The sequence below is a fragment of the Dipodomys spectabilis genome, unplaced genomic scaffold (assembly GCF_019054845.1).
Source record: "Dipodomys spectabilis isolate Male_0828 unplaced genomic scaffold, ASM1905484v1 ptg000093l, whole genome shotgun sequence".
In the NCBI taxonomy this organism is placed as follows: Eukaryota; Metazoa; Chordata; class Mammalia; order Rodentia; family Heteromyidae; genus Dipodomys; species Dipodomys spectabilis.
This window is the reverse complement of record NW_024870770.1, coordinates 1,013,426-1,021,342: the sequence shown is the minus strand read 5'-3', so window position 1 is coordinate 1,021,342 and position 7,917 is coordinate 1,013,426.

The following is a 7,917-nucleotide window of genomic DNA, read 5'->3' as shown; positions in this document are numbered from 1 at the left end:
AAAACTTTAAAAACTTGAAAAAGGAAATCAAAACAGAACTTAGAAAATGGGAAAAACTCCCATGCTCCTGGATTGGAAAGATTAACATCGTGAAAATGACAATACTTCCCAAGGCTATCTACAAATTTAATGCGACACCTATCAAAATTCCAACCTCATTCTTCAAGGAAATAGAAGAGTCAATCCAAAAATTCGTCTGGAAAAATAAAAGACCCCAAATAGCAAAAACGTTCCTCAAAGGAAAGAACACTGCTGGAGGAATATCAATACCAAATTTCAAACTCAACTATAAAGCCATAGTAATCAAAATAGCTTGGTACTGGCACAAGAACAGACCTCAGGACCAATGGAATAGAATTGAAAAACCAGAAATGAACCTATAGTCCTATAACCATCTAATCTTTTATAAGGGAGCTAAAAAATAATATGGAAGAAAGACAGTAAATGGTTCTGGCAAAATTGGTTAACTTGTAGAAAACTAAAGCTATATCCTTATATATCATCCTGCACCAGAATCAACTCGAAATGGATCAAAGACCTCGGAGTCAAAGCCTGTGAGACTCTTATCTCCAATTAACTACCAGAAAAACAAAAATGGTGCTGTGGCTCAAGCGGTAGAGCACTTGCCTTGAGCTGAAGAGTGAAAGGATAGTGCTCAAGCCCAGAGTTCAAGCCCCATGACCGACAAAAAAGAATGAAAGAAAGAAAGAAAGAAAGAAAGAAAGAAAGAAAGAAAGAAAGAAAGAAAGAAAGAAAGAAAGAAAGAAAGAAAGAAAGAAAGAAAGAATAACTTACTGTGATGAACAAATGTTTACTCTTCTGTAATTAATTATTATAGATAGTACATATTTCACAGGTTTATCTTCTAACAGAATGTGGTTCTTTTTTCTGTTGACTTTTAAATACATAACATCCCATTGGAAACTATATCTATGGCAGAATTAAATAAAAAGCAAACAGACACTGTTTTAAATGTCTCTGGTATGGCATGTTCAGAATTTTAGAATGAGTACTTAATAGTCATAGGCATATTGAAGAACACTTATATTCTGTTCTCTTAACAATTATTCAGTTTTAAAAGTTAGGAGTTTCCATAGAATTGAACTGTTTACTGTTTTATTATAAGACAATACTAAAATTATGTTTTTTTTCAAAATGATGGCAAGCATATTGTGAAAATATTGTATACTTTGATAACATTCAAGTTGATGACCCTCTGATAGAGAAAGGGATAACAGAATAATATTTACTATACAAATACAGTGAAATTATATTTTATGTAGCTTATTTTTTAATTTAATTTTACAGTCAAGGTGATATATAGAAAGGGTTGCAATAATTATAAAGTAGTGAATAGATAACATTTCGAACTTTTTACTCCCTCCCTCACTTTTCTCACCGTTTTCCTTCACCCCAATACCCCTCACAAGTTGTAATGTAAATTTCCAACATGTTGTCTTGTGAGTATTGCTATTGAGTTGGTTTGCCCTTTGTTCTTTGTCTCGAAATTTTGTTGTTCCTCTTCCCTTTCCAAATTAAGATGAATGTATATACAATGACACATGATACTGAAATCAAATACTGCAGGGAACAAACCATTGGGGAAAACCAAAAGAAAAAAAGAAATCACATAGTACATTAAAAAAAAAAAACACAAAGTAAAACCTCTGTTTCCATATCTAGGAGGTCATTTTGCTCAACATCATCTTATACATATCCATTGAGCCATTCTGCTCATTTGCTAGGACTAGATATTTCCTACTTATTACAACTGAGAGAAACTATGGAATCTCTTCCTTTGTGTCTTGTTTATTTTACTTAGTAGGATTTTTCCAAGTCTTTCCATTTGGAATTGGAAGCATAGAATTCCGCTGCATATATACCACATTTTGTCAATTATTCATTTACTGAGTGACATATTGGTTTAAAACATGATTGCATGTAACTATTACTTAGGGTCATTCAAAAATGACAGATGCCATCTCCCCAGATATTCGAAAGTCATGATTTCTATGTAAGATAGGATTTCATGGTGGTACAAGGGTTGAGATATCTGGATGAATCTAATGCATATCTTGCACTGAATTAGGCAGAAAGATATCCAGTATCATATAGGATAAAAATGGTAGTGACAAAATATTCCCTTGAGAAAGATATAGAAGGCTGTCAGCAGTGGTAAGTAGTTCAGATAATTTTGAAGCATTTAGAAATGCAAGTTCAAGTATGTCAGTTTAAATAAAAAGTATGTAAGTGGAAGGGGAAAAGAAGGGGAAGAGAAGAAAATAACTGACAGCAGATCATTTTCCCAAGTTAGAGTATAAAAAGACATAATCTTTAACTTCCAAGTTAAAAAGAGAACAATATCATACCTCCCATTCAATTTAAATTCTTGAAAATATTTACTTGGCTTTTTCCTATTTTAATGCTCCAAAATAAATGAAGACTTATAAGTAAAGTTATGTGATGTCCATTACTTCACCTTGAACACTAACTTTGTTTTGCCCTCTTTTCTCAATTTGCACTTGGAAAATAGTACCTAAGTTGATGATGTTGTGGCTGATTAGAGTCAGAGTCAGGAGCTTCTACATGTACAATTATCTCAGCATAGTTTAAAGCGGATTCCGCCCCCCCAAGATATCCAACTACATTGTCTGAAGCTGTACTTTGAACACACCCTGACACCTGAGCTCATAATTTGAAATTACACTTCAGCATTTCCTTTGCACATTCTACGTTGTGCAGTTGTCTTTTTTGCACATTCCATTTGAGTTCAGAGTTGCTCTATTTCCATTTCATCTGTACAAACTGCTAAGAACATTGTTCAACTACCACTTCTTGTTGCACATGCCCAGTCTATGTATGAAGGTACTTTGTCCATGTTAAACAATAGGGTAGTACTCACTCTCTGAGGAGAAAAGTTCCACAGTATAACACTATGCCCACATTAGAGGATTTAGAATTTAAAGAATTTTGAGACAAACAGTGATATTAGAATTGAAATGCACCTTAGGGACATTTTCTTGGAGCTCATTAGTTTTCCCCGGAGAAATATAAATATTCACAAAATCTGGAGCCAATTAGAAAGTATCCGAATTAACACTAGATCCTAGATGTTGTGTTAGTACTAGTCACCATTGTATTATTGTTACTTCAGAATCCTTCCCTACTTGCAAATTGGTATGAGAAAATGAAAGAAAGGCATTAAAGCAAAATGTCATATCTTTCTAGGCATTTAATCTTACTGGTGAGGGTAATGTCTGAACTCTTCCATTCAATAAAGTTTGAAATTTATAAGAGAACTTCCTACATATAAGAATTTCTGGCAGGTTGATTGACACAGTTATTTCAGCATGGAGATATCCCTAACAAGAACTAGAGTAAAATAGAATATATGACAGTTATGATGTGTCAATGGCTATTGAAGCATTTTCTTTTTTTTTTTTTTGGTCCGGTCGTGGGGCCTGAACTCTGGGCCTGAGCGCTGACCCTCAGCTCTTCAGCTCAAGGCTAGCGTTCTACCACTTGAGCCACAGCGCCACTTCCGGCTTTTTTCTTTTTGCTTATGTGGTGCTGAGGAATCGAACCCAGGGCCTCAGGCATGCAAGGCAAGTGCTCTACCACTGAGCTACATTCCCAGCCCCTGAATCATTTTCTATTCTAAAGAAGAATCAATTCCAGGAGTCTTCAGTCACATCAGTAAAGCTGTATGTTCAACCTAATACTTGGTGTTAATTTTCCTAGATTTATAATGAATGGGCTGATAAGATATCCAAGTATATCTAAAGATATTTCAATAAAATTCCAAACTGATGTGGATACATGGGCCACTCGTTGGAACTGTAGGACAAATTAGGCTGGTTTGTGCTGTAGTTCAATCTATAAACTCCTGGCTAAAAAAGTATTCAAAAAATATTCACAGAATACCTCTAAGTAAAGTTCATGACAGTTATATCTGTATAATTCTTCTAAGGTCAGGATAAAAGCATTTGTTCCCAACATTTAAAATCAACAGGTTCTGTTGAATTCATGGATCCAGAATTTTCTGGATTCACATTCATATCTCAAAATTTTATCAAGGTGACTTTCACCAAAACACTTTTCTTATTGAACTTGTCTATGTCCTTTTACTTTTCAAATCGAAATAGCATATTTCCTTCAAGATGTTCCTGCAAATTTTTTCCTTCCTTTAATTCTGTCAATCTCTGTTTACTACGTTTTTGTTTCCTTATGTATATCTTTCTTCAAATCTTATCCACACTGGTACTCGCATTGCTCACACTTGTGTCAGAACTTTCCTTTTCCTCTTCCCTCCAATAATGCCCCCAATTTTATTATTCTTTTTTCCTATTCATGATCGTGGATATTTTGATGATGTCTAAACAGACCTGTCTTTGCATCTGTTTAATATAAACTTTAGAACTATCAGATATTTTCCCCCAAATCCATTATTTCCACCTGTGTTTCTTATCACTAAGATCATCACTAACACAGTTACCAGCCAAACGTGTGGAAGCTCTTTAAATTTCTTCTTACCCTTCTACTCCCTCCTATTAGATAAGATGAATGATCAAGATTTACTCAGTTTTTTATCATTAATATGATTTCTTTTTTTGGAGCTTTTATGACTTTCTTTAATTGTGAAAATACTGTACAGAGGGGTTAGATTTACATGGGCAAGATAATGAGCACATTTCTTATAAAGCATTTTAGCCTCCTCCTTTGTTTCCCCTTCCTATCCCTTCCCATCCTCCCCCCACCCCACACCCAATCCTCCCCCCCACCAAAGTTGTACAGTTCGTTTTTGACATAATGACTTACAAAATATGATTTCTCTGTACTGCTTTTTATGCCCCTAACACCAGAATGTTTCATTTACTCATCACTGTCACCTAGTCCTAAAACGACCATTTCGAAAGTACGCTTTTCCCCCATAGTCTTTTCATATTGGTCCTCTCTATCACCAAATTACTCTCTTTGTAAGCACCCAGAGTGAAGAGCTCAGACACATATTCTAGTATCATTATTTACTCACTACATTGATTGTTGGCCTTACATTTCTCATGTGTAAATCAATGTAATCTAACAGAAATAATGAAGAATATATTTGTTGACTTCTAGAGCAAGAATAAAGAAAAGTGAAGAGTCCTTACATTTTCCACTTTACCTTACAAATAAGGAAAGAGTCACATTCAGTTTGTTGGTATAAAGTCACAAATTGTTTCATGTAGAAATAAAAATAAGTTTTACCTCCTGGCTCTAAGGCCTATGACCTTTCTAGGTAACTACAGATATGAAAGTGGTATTATGTAAATTGTGCCATGTCTTTACAGCTGTATTAAAGAACATACTCAATATATCATTTGAAAACATTGGTTACTGAATAGTATCTATATGAGAATGTTATTTGAACTAATCCCACTAAGTTGAAAATAACACTTTAGTCCATCAAAATGTGGAAATAAACAATTTTATTTATAAGAAAATAGTACCATCAAGAAAAGTGAGTATACATTAGAGAGACTGCAGCAATTAGGGTTTTTACGGTATCTGCCTGTTTATGTGAATGTATTTATTGATATTGAAACTCTCCTCTTGTTATTCTTATTGTATGTAATCCAACGTTGTTTATTACTATGTATTCAATGTGTAAAGTTTTTTCCTTTTCAATCACACCAATGACATTATCAGGCTACACTGTGGTCATCATCGTATCAATCAAAATTATTATTAACATCATAAGTGCTAACAATTGAAAGTCTGATATATATCTATGATTTTGCGATTGTCTTTTGATTAATAATTTTAATGTTACCACTGTGCATGCATCCATATTAAAATTTTGAACAAATAAACAAAAAAAACTAAAGCATATCGGGTAGCTTGACTATGTGCTTATAACAAATTATGGAATAGATTTTTGAAGTATTGCAAATTCCTAACCAGTATGAATTAACTTCCTCTCTCCCCATCACCACACACAAGTATTTATGAGTTTGAACAGAATTATTTCAAGTAATATACTGCAAATTTTACTATAATATCATGTGTATATCTGAAATTACCTGGAACGTAATAAACTCTACATTCTATTGAAATATTAGTTATTTTATTCTAGGAAACTTTCGGAAAAATAGAGTGTATATCTTTGAAGGAAAAGGTAAAAAATATTAGTATAAAAATTTTAGAGGGAGTCTGTCTTCAGAAATATGTATATATACATATATATATATATATACATATATACATATTTATTGTATGTAGAAAGACATACATTTTTAGAGATTATTTTTCATCAGAAATATATACGTATACCTAAATTTATGTGTAGAATGATGTACATTATAGTGAAACAAAAATCTTAAAACATAATTAAAATTTAAAAAATTCATCAAACCAAGTGCCATTGACTCACGCCTATAATTCGAGCTATTCTGGGTAATGAGATCTTAGAATTGTGTTCAAAACTATCCCAGTCAAAAAAGTACTTGTTAGATTCTTATTTCCAATTGACCACTAAAAACAGGAATTAGCTCTATGCCTCAAGTTGTAGAGTGCTGCCTTTGAGCATAAAAAGGCTTAAGAACAATGCCCAAGACTTGCAAACAACAACGAGAACAACAAGAACAAGAACAACAACAACAACATATATCACATTAATTTCATAAAAACATCTTTTAACTGCTGTGAACATTTCATAGAAAGCTTCTTAAGCCTACCTGGCCGGGGGGACTGGGTGGGGGGACGGGGGTTTGTATGGAAAGGGATGGGAAGGGGAAACAAAGGAGGAGGCAACAGTTCTTGATAAGAAATGTACTCATTATCTTGCCCATGTAATTTTAACCCCTCTGTACGGTATTTTCACAATAAAAAAAAGAAACATGAATATATGCCCCTGGAAAATTTTAAATAACAATTATAGAATAAAGTCCGTTTTTGACTTAACGACTTGTACATCTCATTGTTGCAATGGTTCCACCTGTATCCCTATTTAATTGTAACCACTCTGTACAGTACTTTCACAATAAATAAAATCTTCTATTTTAAAAAAAAGTATAGAATATTTACCTCTATGTTAAAGACATGACTATTTAGGTTGCTTAAGATATTTAAGTAGTGTTTAGGAATTAATAATAATGATGATATATTGGGTCTTGTCATTTATTCTATTTTATGATAGTAATAAAATGATATTTGCAATGATTATATAAAATTTCTCTTGTTTGTTATTTGAATTATAATAAAAGATAAACATTTTTAAATATTTCCATGGGAAAGGATCATTTTAATGGTATCAATTCTTTTGTAATTTCAAAACAATTAAGAAAATTATTCCAAGGCTGGTTTGCTCTAAGACTATATTTGTTTTCTTGTTCGAGTTTTCATATGTTAGTAGAAATTAAAATTCCAAAAATTCAATGGATCTTGGCATTCAGGAACATCTTCATACATACTAATATTGGAGTTCCTTAAGTGGAATTGTTTTATTTCATTTATTATTTTCACAAATAAATCAAGATAATTGTGTATTTTGTTTCTTTTCACTGCTATTGGCTCTTATCTTGAGAATACTTTTTTTTAGCAAAGAAGAGGAAAGCAATTGGATTGAGCAAGTAACATGGCTTTCATAAAATGTTCATGCATAGATTTGGGTCTTCTGTCATTTGCTAAAAGTTTCTTCCAGAATATGTTATCAATTACTCATAAGTGATGCATGATTCCTAGATATTCCAGTTATCACATACACTTTTTGATTGAGTTATCTCTGTATAAACTCCAAAAAATCCCAAAATAAGCAAAATAAACAGAATCACATCTTTGTTTTAAAAACTGTAGTTTACAAAGAATTTTTAGCCAACAACGAAACCATCTTTTTAGGTATTCTGCAATTTGTGTGAATTATTTTTAACTATATATATA